Source organism: Salmo salar, chromosome ssa12, assembly GCF_905237065.1.
Source record: "Salmo salar chromosome ssa12, Ssal_v3.1, whole genome shotgun sequence".
Classification (NCBI taxonomy): domain Eukaryota; kingdom Metazoa; phylum Chordata; class Actinopteri; order Salmoniformes; family Salmonidae; genus Salmo; species Salmo salar.
In genome coordinates this window covers 78,946,467-78,972,099 of record NC_059453.1, presented here as the reverse complement: position 1 = coordinate 78,972,099, position 25,633 = coordinate 78,946,467, and the positions used below count along the sequence as shown (strand labels likewise).

The 25,633-nt window shown below is 42.4% G+C and overlaps 1 pseudogene; it reads left to right on the top strand.

Moving 5' to 3' along the window:
• Window positions 1-5,014: 5,014 nt before the first annotated feature.
• The window catches only part of LOC106565926 (myosin-7B-like), a 33,356-nt pseudogene continuing 12,737 nt past the window's right edge, over window positions 5,015-25,633 (top strand).

The following is a 25,633-nucleotide window of genomic DNA, read 5'->3' as shown; positions in this document are numbered from 1 at the left end:
AGAAAACAATTTACCGTAAATGTTTAAAGGATAATGTAATGGTATTGTGTGCTATATTGAGTATTGAGACACACTTCTATCAGTGTCTGTTCAACTGTCTGTCCTGCTGCCAGGAAGTAACACTTCTCAGGATGCCAACTGATCCTACTGTTACACCCCAGGGGATGTGGTGCAGGGCTTCTCCTTCCCCAAGGATTCCCTTCACCTGCTGCTGCTGCCTACTGGGACATCACACAGCTCCTCCAGACCTCTACACACAGAACAGACAGAGTATAGGACAGAGTATAGCTCTGGTAAAGCTTAGATGAATTGTTTACCACTGGCAGAAGCTGAATTATTTCACAGAACCAGGGAAGCAGTGTTGTTGTGATTTTGACAGAATAAAATAGGTTGTGTTAGGGTGCCCCCTGCTGGCTAGACCACTAACATGACAGGAGTCAATCTGTCAACCAGTTGTGTTAGGAACATCTCGTGGACAGATTGTGGGAAGTGACAAATTTTCATGAGAATTTTGCATCTGGAATACCGAGATGATGTTGTTAATCATGATAGATAGATTACTGTAAGGGTGGCATTAGCTTTAGCAAAATTCCTGAAATCCTGGTTGGACGTTTTCAGGAATTGTGAGGGAATACATTTACATTTAAGTCATTTAGCAGACGCTCTTATCCAGAGCGACTACGCAGGGGAACCTGGAATCCTCCAACCAGGATTTCTAGAAAAACAGGGAATTTTTGGAAAGTTACCAGAATTTTGCAAACCTAATTACTGTAAAGTATTACATCAACCTCCAAAATAGTTAATATGTGCTATCTTTCCCAGAATTACATAAAGAGATGTTACTTAACCAGCCTCATCAGTGGGCTGAATTGCCGGGACACACTGATCATCATGGTGTAAAAACTTTCAACCCCTCTGCTTGAAACTGAAATTCACAGTTTGACAACTTTGTTTAAACTGCTGCCACAGGCACTGGTGTAAATGTACTGTACGAGTGTAAATACTCACATGCAATCTAATCAGGCAGTCACAATGCAACAATGGAATTGAGCATTTAAGTGACACTTGTAATTTCACGGGACTCCAAACCCACCGATTCGGTCTTTATGGATGTGTCTGTCTGCTCTTGAAGTAATTTGTCACTTTAACACATGTACCGCCTCAGACGGTCAGTTTGTGTTTGAGCAGTTGCTGTGGGAGACAGGTGCCATTGTCTTATGGGGCGTGTGTGTGTGTGTGTGTGTGTGTGTGTGTGTGTGTGTGTGTGTGTGTGTGTGTGTTACCGTGCGTGTGTGGGTGAATATACAAGTATGTGGGAATATGTCAGGACTTGGAGAATGTGTAAACTGGGAAAGAGACCCTGTGCACCAGTCACACATCCCTGTTGGTTTATGGTTTGAAACTGGCCCACTGGCATACCTCTTATTGTCACCAGAGATTTCATATCTCACATCAAAACACCACAGTGGCCAAATCCCTGTCTCAGGTCTGTGTAGCCACCTGTACCCCATGGGCCTGTTTAAAGGATCCGCAGGGGCGCCTGCCTGCTTGTAAAATAGGTGAAGATGCGTCTACCCTGACAATGAGATGTCGTATGGTCACATACTGCAGCTCTCACAAGCAGCCAGACAAATAGCCTCCAAGTATATTGTAGGTCATAAAGAGCAACTGAAACCAAGGCCCACAGTATAGGACATATTTGTATATGGTAGGCTACTACTAAATCTCCAATATTATGGAAGATCATCTTTCGATACTTTCATATTTATGCCCAAAATACACAAGACAAGTTGACAATAACTCAATTGTCATGTAACATGCACAATACCAACAACAAGTGGACTACTCCTTGTTTTGGAACTTTTATAGTGTCCACTGATAACTTGAGTAATATTTGTCTGTACTGTAAGTGTTTGCTTTGCCTTGTTAATCCCTCTCCTCTTCTCTAGTCAGGCTCTGTGCTTAATGGGGAGGCTGGAACAGGCTTTCAGTGGGATCCTGTTGGATTGTCTGCAAGGCTGTGTTTAGATAAGGCAGCATGCCCATTGTCTCTGAAGGGCCGGCGAGGTTGAGGTATGCCTCCATGCTCTGGAAATAGAAAGACAGTTGAGGGCTTCCATACCCCGGGCCTGCCCGGGCAAGGCCGGGCGCACAGACAGAGACTTAACACAATGAAAGAGATACCATTGTTTGGAGACAGGGGGTAATGGCAGAGGTACTGTATCTCAACCAAACGAGTTGCTAAAAGACTGATCATGTTATTGTTGCCTGTGAGGGCAATAGCTGCTCAGTAGATGGGGGCATGGAGGGAGCTCTAACAGAGGAATGATTGAGGCTTTGGCCTGTGTGACCATCTTTGTGTCTCCTCTCTGATAAATTGATTGCTAAACTTGAGTTCTACAGTTGATGCCAGCTTTTGTAGACAATCACTGGGCGATTACAGAAAAATGATCATCCAATCAAATGTAGAGTAGAACATGTACGTCCACCACGGTGTCTATGCCGCTCGGTTTTGCTTATCTAGAATGGAAAAGTAAGCGAGTGGATGTTGTATTCTTCTCACTAACAGAAAAGGGGAAGAGAGGGGAAAGGGGTAAGAGTTTGATCAACAGGTCTTACTTTTGTTATTGTGTATGTAACCGATGTGAAATGGCTAGTTAGTTAGCGGTGGTGCGCGCTAATAGCGTTTCAATCGGTGACGTCACTCGCTCGGAGACTTGAAGTAGGGTTGCCCCTTGCGTTGCAAGGGCCGCGGCTTTTGTGGCGCGATGGGTAACGATGCTTCGTGGGTGTCAGTTGTTGATGTGTGCAAGGGTCCCTGGTTCGAGCCCGGGTTGGGGCGAAGAGAGGGACGGAACCTACACTGTTACATGTAATTGTGTGCATGTGTGAGGTGGAGAGAGAGTAAGAGCATGTGTGGTGTTTAACACTGCTGAATGTAGTGCACTCGTAAATCTCAATCTCTTTGGATCCCTCTGTCTTAACCTCATGGCATTCTGTGAACAAAGATCTAAAACAACTGTGGCCCTTCAGAACATCCCAGGTCTGATTCCTGGGATTCAGGTCTTGTCATGATGTCCCAGGTGACTACACTGGCTCTCCACATTGAGATCACCTTACTGTTGGGCCAGTAAACACACAAGCATACAGTCTATAATCAAAATATGGGCATTTTGGTAGAGTATTTTCAGGATGTAAGGAGAGCTGTTGTTTTCAGGACTCAGCTGTTGCATTGGGATGCAGTGTGGGCGGCACTACAGAGGCATGCTGGGAAGGTCCATGCTACAGTACAGAACATTACATACAGTGTTCTAAAGCAACATCGGTGGACTTTGGGGATTCATCCCTCTCATTTGTTATCATCATGCCAGCTTTTTTTTTTACTCACACAGTACACAACACAGCCACCACTACTCTAAAGTGTACAGCAGGTTGGTGGCACCTTAATTGGGGAGAATGGGCTCGTGGTAATGACTGGAGTGGAGTTCGTGGAATGGTAACAAATACAAACACATTGTTTCATTTGATTCATGTCATTCCATTTGCGCCGTTCGGCCATTATTATGAGCCGTTCACCCCTCAGCAGCCTCATGTGCTAAAATGTCCTGAAATAGCTCTGGCCTGCTATATCTAACAGATGCCCAAGAAAGTTTAAGCCATCAACGCAACACCTCTCACCCTCCCATGGCAAGAGATAGTGCTATCTTAATCCTAGATTTCCATGTAATACTTTGTTTTCTCCTATCGTCACAATGGAGCCCTGCACTCTCACACATGAGAAGATTTTAACCCTATAATTTGTGTACTCTCTCTGTTTGTACTATGTCTTAAGCTGAGGAAATAAAAAATGTATCCCAATCACATTTTGGACACTTCTTCAGTACTGCTGTGGCTACAGCACTGGAACATGAAAGTGTGCTACTGTGCCTGTTTAACAATTTGATATTTCTAACAGTGAATCTTTCATTCAGAAATGCTGGACTCTGGCTTTGTCTATTCTGGGACACTTTGAAATGTGTCTTCCACATTTAACCCAACCCCTCTGAATCAGAGAGGTGCGGGGGGCTGCCTTAATCGACATCCACGTCTTCGGCGCCCGGGGAACAGTGGGTTAACTGCCTTGCTCAGGGGCATTGGGCACAACATAATCCGAAAAACAATGAAAACAAACTGCAAACGCATCCAACAAGTTTGTAAGAGTCACAAGCTTGATGCAGTCATTGTGTGCTAAGAATATGGGACCAAATACTTTTGACTAAATTTAATACACTATAAGTGAATTTATCCAAATACTTATGACACCTTCAAATGGGGGGACAAGATACATAAAGTGCTTTCATTTCTAAAGGGTAAAACAGATAAGTATGAAAATACCATCAAATAAAACATTTGATCTCAAATCCAAAATGCTGGATTATAGAGCCAGATTGAAGGTTTTAGCTTCACTGTCCAAATAAATATGCAGGGGAGTGTATATAATAGTGATGTGTATTCTGTATAATATAGGCCTACCTGACAATTGCTTTCACATGTAATAATAACTGTAAATAATTGTTAATAAACTATTTAACTGTAAATGACTATGAGTTAACCACTGTGTAATAAGACAATTATTTAGAATAGATTTCAGGATGACACTTATATAGACCTATCTGCTCAATTGCATTTTCACTTTTTAAACCCCTTGGGTTTACAAATTCGCAGGGACCTTAAGCAGATGATAAATAAAAATGTATTGTTTCAGTCTAGCTAATAGCAATTACGCATTTTCATCCTGCATCAAGTAGATTGTGGTTCCACAGCTAACAATGACTCAATATGTACCCTACATAAAATAACACGGCTATAAAAATAGCCCTCGAGTTAACTCGAAGATAAAAACGTTGCTTTCCTTTTGTGTCAATTGAGACACGAGGTCACCACCAATAGGCGATGGAGGAGGTGGCATATGCTAATTAGGGACGGATCTACTCTGACAGTGACCTTGAGAAAGACAATAAATCGCGCACAAACCTCTCATAATAGTAATCCTGTTGTGTGCACCCTGAGGTCAGTTTACAACTTCCAACTTGTCTGTTTTTTGTTGTTTTTGTCACTACGCACCGGTACCATATCCATGTGTAGTTGTTTCTCATGTTTAATTTTTCATACAATGTATTTATTCTTGCTAAAAAAATTATCTTGATATTTCTGTTCTGCTAAAACAACTTTTCCGTATATTGTCAAGAATGGATATACTCGTTATATTACGCGCGAATTGTAAATGTTGATGTCTTCACTATACATTTACAATGTATAAAATAGTACAAATAAAGAAAAACCCTTGAATGAGCAAAAAATGTAACAAAATAATACAAAGAGTTTAAGAAATCTCTCCTGTCAGTGCGTCGGGAGCGTCTGCGTGTGGAGTTGCCAGTTCCATCATGTCCTGCTTTGATGCGAGTAAGTTTGTAGAGCCTGGTCCTTTTCTACGAAAAACTGATCTGGAGTTGATGGCTGCGCAAATCATTTCGTTTGATGGTGAAACGGGTTCCAGACGAAAAGGAGGCTTACATTGAGGATGAGATCAAGCAGCTCGACGGAGACAATGTTATCGTTGAGACCAAAGATAGAAGAAGGGTGAGTGCTGCGCTCAGGGATTTGACACTACAGTTGACACACAATCAGAAAATATTACCATGCATCAACCCTTCATTTCTTTGCAAGTGTTTATAGATGGAATAAAATACTAATAATAAATATAATATAATCATTTATTTTGATACATCATTATGAATTGTTTTAAAGAATAAAATGCTATATCGTTTGCAGTGGCTGAATATGATATGAAAACATAACCAGAATATATATGACAACAGAAGCAGACCTCCCCAGTTCACCCGTGCCCATTGCCCCAGTCTCACTGCATTGCCTCTTCCTCCTTCCTCTCCCCAACTCTACAGTCTCTTACAGTGAAAGAGGAGGACATCCAGCAAATTAATCCTCCTAAGTTTGACATGATAAAGGACATGGCCATGCTGACATACCTAAACAAGGCCTCTGTGCTCTGTCAATTATCTACAGTACACACCTGCTCATTCAAGGGATTTTCTTAATTTTTTTACTATTTTCTACATTGTAGAATAATAGTAAAGACATCAAAACTATGAATAACACATATGGAATCATGTAGAAAAAAAAGAAGTCTTAAACAAGCCACCCTTTGCCTTGATGGCAGCTTTGCACACTTGGCATTCTCTCAACCAGCTTCATGAGGTAGTCACCTGGAATGCATTTCAATTAACAGGTGTGCCTTGTTAAAAGTTAATTTGTGGAATTTCTTTCCTTCTTAATGCATTTGAGCCAATCAGTTGTGTTGTGACAAGGTAAGGGTGGTATTATGGCAAGTACAGCTCAAATAAGCAGAAGAGAAACAGTCTCTTCAAGTGCAGTCACAAAAACCATCAAGCGCTATATGAAACTGGCTCTCACGAGGACCACCACAGGAAAGGAAGACCCAGAGTTAACTCTGCTGCAGAGGATACGTTCATTAGAGTTACCAGCCTCAGAAATTGCAGCCCAAATAAATGCTTCAGAGTTCAAGTAACAGACACATCTCAACTTCAACTGTTCAGAGGACACTGTGTGAATCAGGCCTTCATGGTCGAATTTCTGCAAAGAACACGACTAAAGGACATAAATAAGAAGAGAATTGCTTGGGCCAGGAAACACAAGCAATGGAAATATGTCCTTTGGTCTGATGAGTCCAAATTTGAGATTTCTGGTTCCAACCGCTGCATCTTTGTGAGACGCAGAGTAGGTGAACAGATGATCTCCTCATGTGTGGTTCCCACTGTGAAGCATGGAGGAGGAATTGTGATGGTGTGGGGGTGCTTTGCTGGTGACAATGTCAGTGATTTATTTAGAATTCAAGGCACACTTAACCAGCATGGCTACCACAACATTCTGCAGCGATACGCCGTCCAACCTGGTTTGCACTTAGTGGGACTATCATTTGTTTTTCAACAAGACAATGACCCAACACACCTCCAGGCTGTGTAAGGGTTATTTGACCAAGAAGGAGAGTAATGCACTAACAAACTCCAGACAGTAATGGAATATGACTTGACTCAAGTAAAGCTTTACCAAATTACATGGTGACGTAGCACTACACGTAGCACGTACACAAGCCTTTCGTAACAGCTTACTCTGTATCATATCTAAACAGATCATGAGAATCATTCCATGCTCATTTAACCTTTACTTAACTAAGAACAAATTCTTATTTACAATGACAGCCTACCAGGGAAGAGTGGGTTAACTGCCATGTTCAGGGGCAGAACAACAGATTTTTACCTTGTCAGCTCAGGGATTTGAATCAGCAGCCTTTCAGTTATTGGCTCAATGCTCTTAAGATTAGGCTACCTGCCTCCCCATCAATCACATAATTAAATCCATGTCAGAAAGTTTTGCTGTAATTACTGTTACAGTATACCCTGTATAGTTTGCTGATATTTCACATACTACTTCTAAAGCAGAAGTTAGTTAAGTTGTGACGTTCACCTTGTCACTGTATGAGAAATCTTACAGTATTCAGCATCCAAACACAGCCACTGTTATAGCATTTTTCTACAAAACAATATATACAGTTGAAGTGGGAAGTTTACATACACTTAGGTTGACGTCATTAAACTCGTTTTTCAAGCACTGCACAAATTTCTTGTTAACAAACTATAGTTTTGGCAAGTCGGTTAGGACATCTACTATGTGCATGACACAAGTACATTTTCAGATGATTTCATTTATAACTCACTGTATCACAATTCCAGTGGGTCAGAAGTGTACGTACGTTAAGTTGAGTGTGCCCTTAAACAGCTAGGAAAATTCCAGAAAATAATGTCATGGCTTTAGAAGCTTCTGATAGGCTAATTGACATTATTTGAGTCAATTGGAGGTGTACCTGTGGATGTATTTCAAGGCCTACCTTCAAACATCAGTGCCTCTTTGCTTGACATCATGGGAAAATCAAAACAAAATCAGCGAAGACCTCAGAAAAATAATTGCCGACCTCCACAAGTCTGGTTCATCCTTGGGAGCAATTTCCAAATGCCTGAAGGTACCACGTTCATCTGTACAAACAATAGTACGCAAATATAACCACCATGGGACTAAGCAGCCGTCATACCGCTCAGGAAGGAGACGCGTTCTGTCTCCTGGAGATGAACGTACTTTGGTGCGAAAAATGCAAATCAATCCCAGAACAACAGCAAAGGACCTTGTAAAGATGCTGGAGGAAACAGGTACAAAAGTATCTATAATCGACATAATCTGAAAGGCCGCTCAGCAAGGAAGAAGCCACTGCTCCAAAACCACCATAAAAAAGCTAGACTACGGTTTGCAACTGCACATGGGGACAAAGTTCGTACTTTTTGGAGAAATATTCTCTGGTCTGATGAAACAAAAACAGAATTGATTGGCCATAATGACCATCGTTGTGTTTGGAGGAAAAAGGGGGACGCTTGCAAGCCGAAGAACACCATCCCAACCGTGAAGCACGGGGGTGGCAGCATCATGTTGTGGGGATGCTTTGCTGCAGGAGGGACTGGTGCATTTCACAAAATATATGTCATCATGAGGGAGGAAAATTATGTGGATATTTTGAAGCAACATCTCAAGACATCAGTCAGGAAGTTGAAACTTGGTCGCAAATGGGTCTTCCAAATGGACAATGACCCCAAGCATACTTCCAAAGTTGTGGCAAAATGGCTTAAGGACAACAACATCAAGGTATTGGAGTGACCATCACAAAACCCTGACCTCAATCCTATAGAAAATTTGTGGGCAGAACTGAAAAGGCAGGTGCGAGCAAGGAGGCCTACAAACCCGACTCAGTTACACCAGCTCTGTCAGGAGGAATGGGCCAAAATTCAGCCAACTTATTCTGCGAAGCTTGTGGAAGGCTACCTGAAAAGTTTGACCCAAGTTAAGCAATTTAAAGGCAATGCTAGCAAATACTAATTGAATGTATGTCAACTTCTGACCCACAGGGAATGTGATGAAAGAGATAAAAGCTGAAATAAATCATTCTCTACTATTATTCTGACATTTCACATTCTTAAAACAAAGTGGTGATCCTAACTGACCTAAGACCATTTTTACTAAGATCAAATGTCAGGAACTGTGAAAACTGAGTTTAAATGTATTTGGCTAAGGTGTATGTAAACTTCTGACTTAAACTGTATATATATATATATATATATATATATTGTGGCAGACCAGGGGGGTTGGTCAAGGCGTTTACACAGATCAGACAGAGTATGATTAGCTCGGTTTCAAGGGTTTTTATTAAATAATAAATCAAAAGAAAAGGATAGGTCTCCCCATGAGACCCTCTCTGGGATACCGTCTTCTGGGCTCCGGGTCTCGCTGTATCCTGTTTGTTTGGCTGGCACTCACTCACTCACTCACCGCCTCCAACTGCATAGAAGTTAACTTACTTCCCCCAGTCCTCCCCTGTGTCTGTGTCTGTGTCTGTGTGTGTGTGTCCCTTCTGGCAGCTTTATGGGCCTTGCACAGCTGGTGAGCAATCCACCCTTGATTACTCACCAGCTCCCAATCAGCCCCAATTAGTCCTGTCTGGAGAGCCCGTCGAGACCTGGCACGTCCAGCAGATGGAGCCACCGCCTCGTGATGTATACTCCATCTGTTAACAAGCCTCGACGAGTCTCCCCCTGGTGGCTGACCAGCTGTACGTACGTACGTGCGCGCACACACACTCACACTCACACATACATATATATACTGCTCAAAAAATTAAAGGGAACACTAAAATAACACATCCTAGATCTGAATGAATTAAATAATCTTATTAAATACTTTTTTCTTTACATAGTTGAATGTGCTGACAACAAAATCACAAAAATAAATCAATGGAAATCCAATTTATCAACCCATGGAGGTCTGGATTTGGAGTCACACTCAAAATTAAAGTGGAAAACCACACTACAGGCTGATCCTGGCAAATTGGCAAATTTGCCACCGGCGCCCTGTGCTCTTCACAGATGAAAGCAGGTTCACACTGAGCACGTGACAGACGTGACAGAGTCTGGAGATGCCGTGGAGAACGTTCTGCTGCCTGCAACATCCTCCAGCATGACCGGTTTGGCGGTGGGTCAGTCATGGTGTGGGGTGGCATTTCTTTGGGGGGCCGCACAGCCCTCCATGTGCTCGCCAGAGGTAGCCTGACTGCCATTAGGTACCGAGATGAGATCCTCAGACCCCTTGTGAGACCATATGCTGGTGCGGTTGGCCCTGGGTTCCTCCTAATGCAAGACAATGCTAGACCTCATGTGGCTGGAGTGTGTCAGCAGTTCCTGCAAGTGGAAGGCATTGATGCTATGGACTGGCCCGCCCATTCCCCAGACCTGAATCCAATTGAGTGTAACAGATGTATAGCGTACTCTCCTTGCGTTGTGTTTTTTTCCTAATAAATCACATCAGCCAGCGGTCCCAGTTGAGCATCATTTATTCCTGTTGTTAAATGAGAAACAGCACGGTAGTTGTGCAGGGCTTAATGATACTGATGGCTGTCGATGACAAAAGACATGTATAAATCCGTAACGTACAGCAAACTTGAACACATTGTAAAATATAAAATATAAAACAGTATTCAGAACGTGACCTACCCCTTGCATCACATTTTCATACTGGGAAGACCTGACGTTCGTGATCTCCCCCTATCTGCAAGCGGGGCCAATCACAACACACCTTATTGTCATCAGTTGAACCAACCAATACGAATGCTTGAACATTAAGTACACATTTCTTTAGAGGCAAGTGGAAACATAACCAACCCTGTTACATGAGCACATCTGGGACATCATGTCTCGCTCCATCCACCAACGTGGCGTTGCACCACAGACTGTCCAGGAGTTGGCGGATGCTTTAGTCCAGGTCTGGGAGGAGATCCCTCAGGAGACCATCCGCCACCTCATCAGGAGCATGCCCAGGCGTTGTACGGAGGTCATACAGGCACGTGGAGGCCACACACACACACTACTGAGCCTCATTTTGACTTGTTTTAAGGACATTACATCAAAGTTGGATCAGCCTGTAGTGTGGTTTTCCACTTTAATTTTGAGTGTGACTCCAAATCCAGACCTCCATGGGTTGATAAATTGGATTTCCATTGATTATTTTTGTGTGATTTTGTTGTCAGCACATTCAACTATGTAAAGAAAAAAGTATTTAATAAGATTATTTCTTTCATTCAGATCTAGGATGTGTTGTTTAAGTGTTCCCTTTATTTTTTTGAGCAATATATATATATATGCAAAACTGCCAACCCAAAATGTGTCATTCAGTATTTTGCCATTGTAGCAGCTCTTGGGGAAGCAGCTGCTAAAAAAGGAGTAAGGTCAATATGGCATTCCGAATTTTTGTTTCCCTCCCCCTTTCAAAAATGTTTTGGTGTTTTTTTGTCATAAGAACTCACTCAATGTTTTCCCTCTTCCTTTATGGGATCTTGGTCTTACTCCATCATTGAGCATCTAAACAGTGAATGTACATTTTCATTCTTACTGCCCTTTGTGGCTAAAAGTCTGCTCTTATTTGTCATGTGTACAGCCCTCTTTCGTTACTGCTTGTTATCTTTACATTTTATAAATTATTTTTTATTTAGATTTTCCTCTTTAAACTTTTTATAAAAATTGATAAAAAGTTTAAAGAGGAAAATCTAAATAAAAAATAAAAGTAGGGAGTGAGAAGAAAATGTAAATGGTGGGGCTGTAACGATGTTAATAACAACAGACTGTTTCAAAAAGAAAAGTCCAGAGTGATATTTCAATAACCTGGGGAGAGGAGCTACCATATCTACTATCAGATCATGTCTCAGAAGAAACCAGAACTTATTGGTAAATTAGGATCAAATCCAATACTACTCAGAAAGTGCTGCAGTGTTTGTTGACCCAATCACATGAGTTTTGATTGACAAAGATAGTCTCCTCCACAGGCTGAAGGCACTGAAAGTAAGGGGGACTACCAATTTGAGACATTGCACAAAAGTGGACTGACTATTGTCTAATAATCAAGACATACATAGAGACCACATCAGGACCATATACATTGTAGCCTCCAACCAGATTGTTATGCTTGTGTGTGTCTCATCATGAACATGTTCTGTATGTTTGTCCAGGTGCTGACAAAGGCTCCTCCCTAATGGAAGTCAGTTCAGCTGACCTCATCAAGGGGCTCCTGCACCCCAGCGTGAAGGTGGAGAACGAGTACGTGAAAAGGTACAGAGCATCGAACACCACCACATAGTCAAAGGACATTACTCAACTGCATCTGTACGGTGAATTTAGGTTCATTTGTGTTCATTTAGCTCTGTGATTAGCATTCCAGCAGGGATAGGTTCTTAATCTTCAATCAAATACTCAACACATCACAGACCATAGAATTGCTATCCAAGCAACAGGGAGTACCCATGCGAATGACAGCTGTGTACCCTGTGTGTACCCTGTGTGTGCCGTGTGTATACATACAGTTGAAGTCGGAAGTTTACATACACCTTAGCCAAATACATTTAAACTCAGTGTTTCACAATTCCTGACATTTAATACGAGTAAAAATTCCCTGTCTTGGGTCAGTTAGGATCACCACTTTGTTTTAAGAATGTGAAATTTCAGAATAATTGAAGAGAGAATGATTTATTTCAGCTTTTATTTCTTTCATCACATTCCCTGTGGGTCAGAAGTTTACATACACTCAATTAGTATTTGGTAGCATTGCCTTTAAATTGTTTAACTTGGGTCAAAGGTTTTAGGTAGCCTTCCACAAGCTTCCCACAATAAGTTGGCTGAATTTTGGCCCATTCTTCCTGACAGAGCTGGTGTAACTGAGTTGGGTTTGTAGGCCTCCTTGCTTGCACATGCTTTTTCAGTTCTGCCCACAAATTTTCTATAGGATTGAGGTCAGGGCTTTGTGACGGCCACTCCAATACCTTAATTTAGTTGTCCTTAAGCCATTTTGCCACAACTTCGGAAGTATGCTTGGGGTCATTGTCCATTTGGAAGACCCATTTGCGACCAAGTTTTAACTTCCTGACTGATGTCTTGAGATGTTGCTTCAAAATATCCACATAATTTTACTTCATGATGCCATCTAGTTTGTGAAATGCACCAGTCCCTCCTGCAGCAAAGCAACACCACAACATGAGGCTGCTGTAACAGTTTAGCTTCCCTCCCTCTCCTCGCCCCAACCTGGGCTTGAACCAGGGACCCTCTGCACACATCAACAACAGTCACCCACGAAGCATCGTTACCCATCGCGCCACAAAAGCCACAGCCCTTGCAGTGCAAGGGGAACAACTACTTCAGGTCTCAGAGCAAGTGACATCACCCGATTGAAACACTATTAGCACGCACCACCGCTAACTAACTAGCCATTTCACATCGGTTACACTCACCCCCCTTTGACCTCCTCCTTTTCCCGCAGCAACCAGTGATCTGGGTCACAGCACCAATGGAACAGTTTAGCTTCCATCCCTCTCCTCACCCCAACCTGGGCTTGAACCAGGGACCCTCTGCACACATCAACAACAGTCACCCATGAAGTATCGTTACCCATCGCGCCACAAAAGCCACGGCCCTTGCAGAGCAAGGGGAACAACTACTTCAGGTCTCAGAGCGAGTGACATCACCCGATTGAAACGCTATTAGCGCGCACCACCGCTAACTAACTAGCCATTTCACATCGGTTACACTGCCACATCCGTGCTTCATGGTTGGGATGGTGTTCTTCGGCTTGCAAGCCTCCCTCTTTTTCCTCCAAACATAATGATGGTCATTATGGCCAAACAGTTCAATTTTGTTTCATCAGACCAGAGGACATTTCTCCAAAAAGTACGAACTTTGTTACCATGTGCAGTTGCAAACCGTAGTCTAGCTTTTTTATGGTGGTTTTGGAGCAGTGGCTTCTTCCTTGCTGAGCAGCCTTTCAGGTTATGACGATATAGGACTCGTTTTACTGTGGATATAGATACTTTTGTACCTGTTTCCTCCAGCATCTTCACAAGGTCCTTTGCTGATGTTCTGGGATTGATTTGCACTTTTCGCACCAAAGTACGTTCATCTCCAGTACACAAAACGCGTCTCCTTCCTGAGCGGTATGACGGCTGTGTGGTCCCATGGTGTTTATACTTGCGTACTATTGTTTGTACAGATGAACGGGGTACCTTCAGGCGTTTGAAAATTGCTCCCAAGGATGAACCAGACTTGCGGAGGTCTACAATTGTTTTTCTGAGGTCTTGGCTGATTTCTTTTGATTTCCCCATGATGTTAAGCAAAGAGGCACTGAGTTTGAAGGTAGGCCTTGAAATACATCCACAGGTACACCTCCAATTGACTCAAATGATGTCAATTAGCTTATCAGAAGCTTCTAAAGCATCACATCATTTTCTGGAATTTTCCAAGCTGTTTAAAGGCACATTCAACTTAGTGTATGTAAACTTCTGACCCACTGGATTTGTGATACAGTGAATTATAAGTGAAATAATCTGTTAACAATTGTTGGAAAAATTACTTGTGTCATGCACAAAGTAGATGTCCTAACCGACTTGCCAAAACTATAGTTTGTTAACAAGAAATTTGTGGAGTGGTTGAAAAACAAGTTTTAATGACTCCAACCTAAGTGTATGTAAACTTCCGACTTCAACTGTATATGCTTGGGTGCTGTAGGTTAACTATTCCGTTGAAGCTTTGGCCAAAGCCACTTATGGGCCGCATGTTGACATGGCTGGTGGGACGCATTAACAAGACCCTGTACACATCCCTGCCTTGCCAGTTCTTCATAGGAGTGCTGGAAATAGCTGGCTTTGATCTTTGATGTAGGTCTATCCACGCCACAGTTTTCACAGGGTGATTTCTTTTGAGGCAATTCACAAACAAACATCTTTCTACCTGGATCTTTCACTGCTAGTTAGCAGAAAACAGATGGTTCGTCATTTGGGTGTGGTCTGTTAATTTTTCAGCTTCATATCACAAGGCTAAAATCTGAAGTGCTTTTTGCATTCTTAAAATCCAAGGATTTTATTCCACTCTATATGTAGGCCGTCATTGTACATAAGAATTTGTTCTTAGCTGACTTGCCTAGTTAAATAAAGGTTAAATAAAAAAAATATATTAAAAAAATATGCTTATTCTGAACCCATGTCCCTTTCATTTCAGCTCAACAGCTTTGAGCAGCTGTGCATCAACTTCCCCAATGGGAAACTGCAACAGTATTTCAACCTCCACATGTTCATCCTGGAGCAGAAGGAGTACAAACGCAGGGCATTGAGTGGACCTTCATGGACTTCGGGCTCAACCTACAAGCTGGCATTGACCTCATAGAGAAGTATGGGGAACAACCACTTCTCAAAGACATTGCACTGACATCCCACCTCAGATGAGGTATTGAACCTAAGGATGTGTTTGCTTGCTGATATGTTTTATGATAAGAACCTGTATCTGTTTGCAGGATTTGTTTTATGTATTGTACTGAATTTGAGTGCATGATGCATCTCAGATTCACTATCTGTACTGTATGTTAAGTTGAGCCTTGTTTCTCCAGCCCCTGTGGGATCATGTCCATCCTTGAAGATAAGTGCATGTCACAGGAAGGCCAAAAAGATCATCAAGGACAACAACCACCCGAGCCACTGCCTGTTCACCCCGTTACCATCCAGAAGGTGAGGTCAGTACAGGGGCATCAAAGCTGGGACCGAGAGACTGAAAAATACCTTCTATCTCAAGGCCATCAGACTGTTAAACAGCCATCACTAACAGTGAGGCTGCTGCCTACATACAAATCATTGGCTACTTTAATAAATGGATCACTAGTCACTTTAATAATTCCACTTGAATGTTTACATATCTTGCATTACTCATCTCATATGTATATGCTGTATTTTATACCATCTATTGCATCTTGCCTATGCTGCTCGGTCATTGCTCATCCATATATTTATATGTATATATTCTTATTCCATTCCTTTACTTAGATTTGTGTGTATTAGGTATTTGTTGTGCAATTGTTAGATCACTTGTTAGATATTGCTGCACTGTCGGAACTAGAAGCACAAGCGTTTCGCTACACTCGCAATAACATCTGCTAACCATGTGTATGTGACCAATAAAAATTGATTGGATTTGTTCCCCAAGGCGACAGACAACAGCTTTAAAGCCAAGTTTTACGACAACCATATTGCAAAGTCAGCTAACTTCCAGAAGCCACAACCTGATAAGAAGCGCAAGTACGAGGCCCACTATGAGCTGATGCACCACGCTGAAGTGGTAAGTATGTAACAATGGTATACTATTGTATTACTTTAGATAGTGTTATTTGATATAACTTCCATAATAACATGTCTTAGCGAAGTAATAATATTTTTTTAAATTGAAGTTTATTGTTTCTTAACAATACAATTGGCACAAAGCAATCAAATCAAATGTATTTATAAAGCCATTTTAACATCAGCAGATGTCAAAGTGCTTATACCGAATCCCAACCTAAAACCCCAAACAGCAAGCAAAGCAGACAAACAGTATACGTTTCATTTTTCACCCACAACTCTCAATATGACTCACAACTCTCAATATGACTCTTTTGGCAGTAGTTAGAGCAACTTTTAGCCACATGAGCTTCTCAATCCATCAATATCAGTGATATTCAGTAAAAGCAGAGAAGGATTTTGTGGTACCCCGAGTATCTCATTTCTATACCAGAAAACCATGTGTCCTCCTATTTTCAATTTAGGGTACATAGTAATTATCTTGTACTCCATATGAAAACAGAAACTATTAAGACGTTAATGGTTGACTTCATCCTGACACTCCAGGTACCGTACAACATCATTGGCTGCTTGGATAAAAACAATGACCTGTTTTATAAGACGGTGGTGTTGTGCTTCCAGAAGCCCTCCAACAAGCTGCTGGCCTGCCTCTATAAGAACTATGTTGGCTCTGACTCAGACCAAATGACTGGAGGCAAGGAGAAGAGGAAGAAGGCTGCCTCATCCCAGTGTGTCACAGCTACATAAGGTGAGAGGGACAACTTCATCTTTTTGCAAGTTGCTCGCAAAGTAGATCATATAGCTAATATAATGCAATCATGCTAGTTTATACTTTATCTAGTAGACAGTAAAATTATACAAGTATTACAGTTTAATAAATAAGCAGAAAGGACATAGCTAGTTAGGCAGTGAAGCTGATTCTACATTGAGAGAATCTATCCAGTGCTGAGAAGGAGATAGTTAAGACTTGTAGTGATGTTTAGGGAAATTATCACATGAACATCACTTTAAGTCTCTGCTGGCTCCACTCTCATATGCATCACATACTGTTTCCTCCCTGAAGTCAATGGAAGAGCTTCAGCTGTGCACAACAACTGAAAGAGTGAGGGAGAGCATATTTTCATTAACTGCAGCAAGAACTTAGATATTGACTAGTTCATTTTTGAAAACGGTATATCCACACATTTTTCACATTTGTGTTTATTCATCAGAAAGTATTGCTTATGGGTATCTTCATGTGTTTATAAAATATTCTTATTCTCAGACTTTTAATTAATAGATTTTAGATGTATGAAAATGTATTTCTTTCAAAACACTATATTTCCATTGTTTAGCTGAAATGGAATGTTTGTATCCTGTATATTTGACTGTGATATGTGGTTGTCTCACCTAGATTATCAGGAATCAAGGTAAGACCCAAGTGCAGGGGCAAGCAAACGACAGGTAGGGGTTGATAATCCAGAGTAGAGGCCAAGGTACAGGACGACAGGCAAGCTCAGGGTCAGGTCAGGCAGAGGTCGGTAATCCAGAGGTGGAGCAAAGGTACAGGACGGCAGGTAGGCTCAGGGTCAGAGAGGCAGTGGTCAGGCGGGCGAGTAAAGGGTCCGGACAGGCAAAGGTCAAAAACCAGGAGGACAAGGAAAAGAGAGACTAAGGAAAACAGGATCTGAGACAAAACGCTGGTAGGCTTGAACAAACAAGACAAGACCAACTCCCCAGGGGATAAGTGGGGAAGATGGGCGACACCTGGTGGGGGTGGAGACAAGCACAAAGACAGGTGAAACAGATCAGGGCGTGACATAGATAAATGGACTTACTTTATGTCGCTCTGAATAACAAGCTGATGACTAACCTCTGCTGCATTCACTTTGTCCTTAGCCTTATCCCCAACAAGACCAAAACTCCAGGTACAGCCTTCAACTGAGATCCAATGAAATCTGAGTGCCAAGGAAATTATAGGAACATATGTTATTTACTGTAAGTGCTCTTACAGTATCTTCTCTCTGATTGATAACCCCCTCTCCTCCGGTACTCTGCAGTGATCATGGATGCCTTCTTGAAGCTGCACCAGCTTTGCTGGAACGGTTTGCTGGAGGGTATCAGGATCTGCAGGAAGGGATTTCCAAACCACATAATCTACGCAGAGTTCAAACAGTGGTGAGTGTGATAACACACTTTCATTCCCACAACACACACATAAAAATACATTTGGAATCAATCATATACAATACAATGTTTTCTTTTTACTCACAGCTATCGCATCCTGAACCCACATGCCATCCCTGATGATGTGTTTGTGGACAGCATGAAAGCAACAGAGAAACTGCTCGGGTCCTTCGAGGTAAACCACAACCAGTACAAGTTTGGACACACCAAGGTAGAAGGCTGAGGCTTTACATGTGTGTTTGGTCAATTAATCACATACACACATTGGATCTATAGGCAAATGAAGTTGTACAGTGGCTTGCTAAAGTATTCCCCTTGGCATTTTTCCTATTTTGTTGCCTTACAACCTGGAATTAAAATATTTTTTTTTGGGGGGGGGGTTGTATCATTGACTTACACAACATGACTACACCTTTGAAGATGCAAAATATTTTGGTGAAAAAAATAATAACACAAACAGAACTTGAGTATGCTTAACTATTCACCCCCTCAAAGTCAATACTTTGTGGAGCCACCTTTTGCAGCAATTACAGCTGCAAGTCTCTTGGGGTATGTCTTTATAAGCTTGGCACATCTACCCACTGGGATTTTTGCCCATTCTTCAAGCCAAAACTGCTTCAGCTCCTTGAAGTTGGCTGGGTTCTGCTGATGTACAGCAATCTTTAAGTCATACCACAGATTCTCAATTGGATTGAGGTCTGGGCTTTGACTAGGCCATTCCAAGTCATTTAAATGTTTCCCCTTAAACTACTCAAGTGTTGCTTTAGCATTGTCCTCTTGGAAGGTGAACCTCCGTCCCAGTCTAAAATCTCTGGAAGACTCAATAGGTTTCCCTCAAGAATTTCCCTGTATTTAGCGCCATCCATCATTCCTTCAATTCTGACCAGTTTCCCTGTCCCTGATGATGAAAAACATCCCCACAGGGATGATGTTCTCGGGGTGATGAGAGGTGTTGGGTTTGCGCCAGACATAGCATTTTCCTTGATGGCCTAAAAGCTACATTTTAGTCTCATCTGACCAGAGTACCTTCTTCCATATGTTTGGGGAGTCTCCCACATGCCTTTTTGCAAACACCAGAAGTGTTTGCTTATTTTTTTCATTAAGCAATGGCTTTTTTCTGGCCACTCTTCCATAAAGCCCAGCTCTGTGGAGTGTACAGCTTAACGTGGTCCTATGGACAGATACTCTAATCTCCGCTGTGGAGCTTTGCAACGCCATCAGGGTTATCTTTGGTCTTTTTGTTTCCTCTCTGATTAATGCCCTCCTTGCCTGATCTGTGAGTTTTGGTGGCTGGCCCTCTCTTGGCAGGTTTGTTGTGGTGCCATATTCGTTCCATCTTTTAATAATGGATTTAATGGTGCTCTGTGGGATGTTCAAAGTTTTTGATATTTTTTTATAACCCAACCCTGATCTGTACTTCTCCACAACTTTGTCCCTGACCTGTTTGGAGAGCTCCTTGGTCTTCATGGTGCCACTTGCTTGGTGGTGCCACTTGCTTAGTGGTGTTGCAGACTGGGAATCTTTCAGAACAGGTGTATATATACTGAGACCGTGTGACACTTAAATAAAGTCCACCTGTGTACAATCTAACTAATTATGTGACTTCTGATGGTAATTGATTGCACCAGATCTTATTTAGGGACTTCATAGCAAAGGGGGTGAATAAATATGCACTCACCACTTTTCCATTATTTTCTTTTTGTAACAAGTAATTTTCTTAATTTCACTTCACCAATTTGGACAATTTTGTATATGTCCATTACATGAAATCCAAATAAAAATCAATTTAAATTACAGGTTGTAATGCAACAAAATAGAAAAATGCCAAGGGGGATGAATACTTTTGCAAGGCACAGTATGTGATCTTCCTGACTGGGTCTGGATGGGGTTCTCCTTCTCTAGGTGTTATTTAACACATTTAAGGTGGGTCTGCTGGGGCAGCTAGAGGAGATGAGGGATGAGTGTCTGGTCAAGGTCCTCACGCTGCTCCAGGCTGTCAGCTGAGGATAGATCTCCAGAATGTGATGGCCAGAAGGTAACAGATCATGGCTTAATTTGATTTGATAATGTCAAGTGCTCTAGTAAAGTACCTAAATGAAGTCAGTTGTCCTAGAGTATAGGGGAGGTACTGTATTATCTCTTTGGAGTGCAGGAGTATTGTCAGATCATAATGGAACAATTCCGGAACACTTCATAGGAATATAAAGACATCAGTAAAAACAAACCAACTTCTCCACCAGTTGCTTCCTCCAGCAGGTTCAATAGTAATGTGATCAGGTCCACCGTTTCAGTTTGTGATATATTATGCCTTTGTGCACACTCTCATGGTCTCGTATGTGTGGTATGCAAGGGCAATGTTAGCAGTGTGTGTGAGGCGTGTGCTTGTCCATGTATGGTTACCATGCAAGTGTGTGGCCCCCATGTTAATATTGACCCCATTCCCCCCTTGCTCACACACATTCCTCCCCACTCGTCCCAACCCCTCTCCCCTCTATGCTCTCCCTAAATTAAACAATGCTGATGGTGTCCTTAGAGCCAGGTGGCGACATGTGTCAAATAGCAGCTGCTCGGGCACACCCTAAAAATACCCGCGCCTGCCCCGTGGCCCCTGGCCTCTTTTGTTCAAGGCGCCTGCAGTTCTAAGTGAGCACATAGATGGGATATGTGGTGGGTGACAGAGGATTATAGCCTGCCGTCTAACAGAGGGCTTTAGTTTCTAAATAAACACAGAGACGCTCACGTTTGAAAGGCAATGAGCACAGAGTCACCTCTGAAATGCAATCATACTCATACCACAGCGACCACCCATTCACCCTGCTACCCCTGACACCCTGCCTGACCATGGCCCTGCACTCACTCAGGCACACATTCACAACTCTGACAGGAAGTGCCTGACCATGTTGCAAAAAGGTCATTTTTGTTTTGATACAATGCCACATCGTATTGTCTGTTATTAGATTTCTTAGTTTTACATTTTTTCCAGACACCTAAACTTTGACATTCCCCATAATCTTCCGTAAAACAGTAGGAAGGTTGTTTGGAGCAAGAGAAGAAGGTGCGCATGGACCTGGAATGGGTCAAGTGCAAGCTGGAGGGGGACCTGAAGTTATCCACGGAGTCTGTCATGGACCTGCAGAATGACAAGCAGCAACTTGAATAGAAGCTGACCAAGTGAGAACAATCTACGTACATGATTGAAGACTGATCAGTTCTCTGGTCAATGATCAATTAAAAAATATGAATGTGATCTACTCTTCTTTCGAATCAGGAAAGACTTTGAAATTAACCAGATCACCACCAAGATTGAAGATGAACAAGCCTTGACCATTCAGCTCCAGAAAAAGATCAAGGAATAACAGGTATGAATGTACAACCGGGTCTAGAAATACTAACAGCAATTTCTCATGAATATAATACTATTACATTTCTCAATAGATTACAAAGATCATAGACCACAAGCTGAAAATATCCATTGATCTCTTCGTCTATGCCCATGTCTTCTCCCAGGTTCGTATCGAGGAGCTGGAGTCTGACCGGGCGTCCTTTGCCAAGGTGGAGAAGCAGCTGGGTAATGCCAAGATGGAGGCGGACGATCTGGCATCCAACGTGGAACAGCTCTCCAAGAGCAAGGTAGAGAGATGAGCATACGTACACCTGTTCAGAAGTATGTCAAGTATATGTGGGCTGGTTCTGCAGCTGATCCCACTTGTATTTCCAGGCTAATGCTGAGAAGATGTGTCGTCTGTATGAGAACCAGATAAGCGAGTCCAAGGACAAGGTGGAGGAGCACCAGAAGTAGAACAATGACACCAACACCAGGAGAGCCCATGCTCAGGCCGACTGTGGTGAGGCCCTGTCCTAGAGTATTATAGAGACAGAATGTGTAAAACCCAAGGTTCCATTTTAAAATCCCCCTTCCCTGACTGACTGGTCTCCCACTCTCTCCCCACCCCTGTAGCCGAGTTTGTCAGAAAGCTGGAGGAGCGGGAAGCCGTGGTCACTCAGCTGCAGCGCACCAAGCATTCCTTCTGTCAGAATGCTGAGGAGCTTAAGAAGCAGCTGAAGGAAGAAAAGGCCAACATTCCATGTCAGCAGCCCTATTCTGTAGTGGAGTGCTTATTCAGAATTGGGAATGACATGGGAATTAATGGGATTGGGAATAATAGTATTCCTGGTTCCAGCATCAGTCTGGTGGCAAAATGAGAATGTATAAACATCTCAATATACATACACCACCTAGTTGTTGTGCTTAAAATACGACTGACCTTACCTCCATCCACCATCTTGGCGCTATCTCCACTATCATTGTCTTCAGGCATAGAGTGCCCTGGCCCATGCTTCCCAGTCCTCCTGCCATGACTGCGACCTGCTGAGGGAACAGTATGATGAGGAGCAGGAGGCCAAGGCTGAGCTGCAGCGAGCCCGGTCCAAGGCCAACGCTGAGGTGGCTCAGTGAACGTTACCGTCAATACTACTCACCAACGTGCAATCATTGGACAATAAACTAGATGAGGTACGATCACGAATATCCTACCAACGGGACATCAAAAACTGAAATATCCTATGTTTCACGGAATCGTGGCTGAATGAAGACATGGATATTCAGCTAGCGGGATATATGCTGCACCGGCAAGATAGAACAGCACACTCCGGTAAGACGACGGGAGGCGGTCTGTGCATATTTGTAAACAACAGCTGGTGCACGAAATCTAAGGAAGTCTCTAGATTTTGCTCGCCCAAAGTAGAGTATATTGTGATACATTGCAGGCCACACCACTTGCCTAGAGAGTTTTTAGCTATACTGTTTATTTACCACCACAGACAGATGCTGGCACTAAGACCGCACTCAGACAGCTGTATAAGGAAATAAGCAAACAGGAAACCACTCACCCAGAGGCGGCGCTCCTAGTGGCCGGAGACTTTAATGCAGGGAAACTTAAATCAGTTCTACCAAATTTCCATCAACATGTTAAATGTGCAACCAGAGGGAAAAAAATTCTAGATCACCTGTACTCCACACACAGAAATGTGTACAAAGCTCTCCCTCGCCCTCCATTTGGTAAATCCGACCACAACTCTATCCTCCTGATTCTTGCTTACAAGCGAAAATGAAAGCAGGAAGCATCAGTGACTCGGTCGATAAAAAAGGGGTCAGATGAAGCAGATGCTAAACTACAGGACTGTTCTGCTATCACAGACTGGAACATGTTCCGGGATTCTTCCGATGACATTGAGGAGTATACCACATCAGTCTTTATCAATAAGTGCATTGAGGACGTCGTCCCCACAGTGACTGTATGTACATACCCCAACCAGAAACCATGGATTACAGGCAACATTCGCACTGAGCTAAAGGGTAGAGCTGCCGCTTTCAAGGTGTGGGACTCTAACCCGGAAACTTACAAGAAATCCTGCTATGCCCTGCGACAAACCATCAAACAGGCAAAGCGTCAATACAGGGCTAAGATTGAATCATACTACACCGGCTTCGACACTCATCTTATGTGGCAGGGCTTGCAAACTATTACAGACTACAAAGGGAAGCACAGCCGCGAGCTGCCCCGTGACACGAGTCTACCAGATGAGCTAAATCACTTCTATGTTCGCTTCGAGGCAAGCAACCGTGAGGCATGCATGAGAATGACATGACGTTTTCCTGTTGGGGGAGGTTTATGACCCCCATAAAAACCTTTCCCCTTTTCTCTCTCTCTACTTTATAGAGTTGACTCTTGTAAAGCCTTTGTAACATCGAGAGTCTGGTAACATCAAAAGGTGGGAAACGGAACCATATTTTGGTAATCCAACCAGTTGAAAATATGCATTGGTACTTAATGAATATGATCTCAGATCAGTTGTTGTCTGAGACATTACTACTAATGACAGGATGACATAAACTGTATCTTGGAAAGTCGACACATTCTAGTTATTAGATTCACATGGAATTGTTGTGCAATTTAAATGTTTAAATATGAAACTATTTGTGAAAAGATGAAATGTAATTTTAGCTTCTTAAATGAGAGAATGGTTTGTCATAGAGAAACTCTTCTCACTCAGAGGCCCCGCCCAAGTGAACAGACTTTGGTTGTAAACTATGAAACACCTTCTTTCACCACTTTATAAACCCGTTGATGAAAATTCAACTTTCTGTTCCAAGGACATGAGGACTTGCGGTCCCCACGTTGAAAGGACAAAGATCACCTACAGAACTAAGCCAACCTCAGCGTGAGCTCTGGTTGAACGACAAGGACCTAACAAAATTAGCATTGCATTTCAACTTGAAGATGACGATCAACACGCCGAAAGGATGAATTTCGACTATACCAGCCAGAATATAGCATGAGCATGAAGTATGGCAACTTGGTATGAACTTTGAACTCTTATTCACTAAAGAAGTGATGCTTCCTAGTCGTTGCATTAGCAACAGCAGCTGTGAACGTGGGCTAGGAGAGGACGGACAGATTATCCATTCTACCACGCTCCAGTTCACCACGAGACATTCTTCAGAGGACAAGAAATCCATGCTGGACAACCCGGCCTTCTATCTACGACCAATCTACCGAAGCGCAGCTCAGAGTAAATATTTATTGCATTTTCCTTTTTCAAATGGGCGGTTATTTAGAATGCATAAGATACTGTATTTACGATAGCATAGCTGCCTACAGCCCGATAGAGACACAAAATCTTTTTGTTCCTCAGTCTTCCCGCTCTTTCATTCAAAACCCAACCCTCTTTCTTTGTGTAACCAGCCGTCATATCTGTTCCGTCCGCTAGGGACGTTATCCTTTATGACATAATTTGTAATCAATGTATGATCCATTCTGTGTATATGTAATTATGTGTGATTTATTTAGGTATTTAGTAAATAATTAAACCAAATTTTGAATTGCTGATTCAACTTGTTAGCCAGGGTTTGTGAAGATAACCAAGAATTTACAACTTTCAGATGAGACTGAATAAGGTGAGGATTCAATATTGACTGCTATTGAGGTAAAAGGTTACCAGGTCTTTAAGAGTTTATTCGGAAGATAACAGCTCTATAAACATTCTTTCGTGGTGCCCCGACTTTCTAGTTAATTACGTTTACACGATTAGCTTAATCAGGTAATATTAATTACAGAGAAATTATTTTATAGAATAGCATGTCATATCACTTAATCC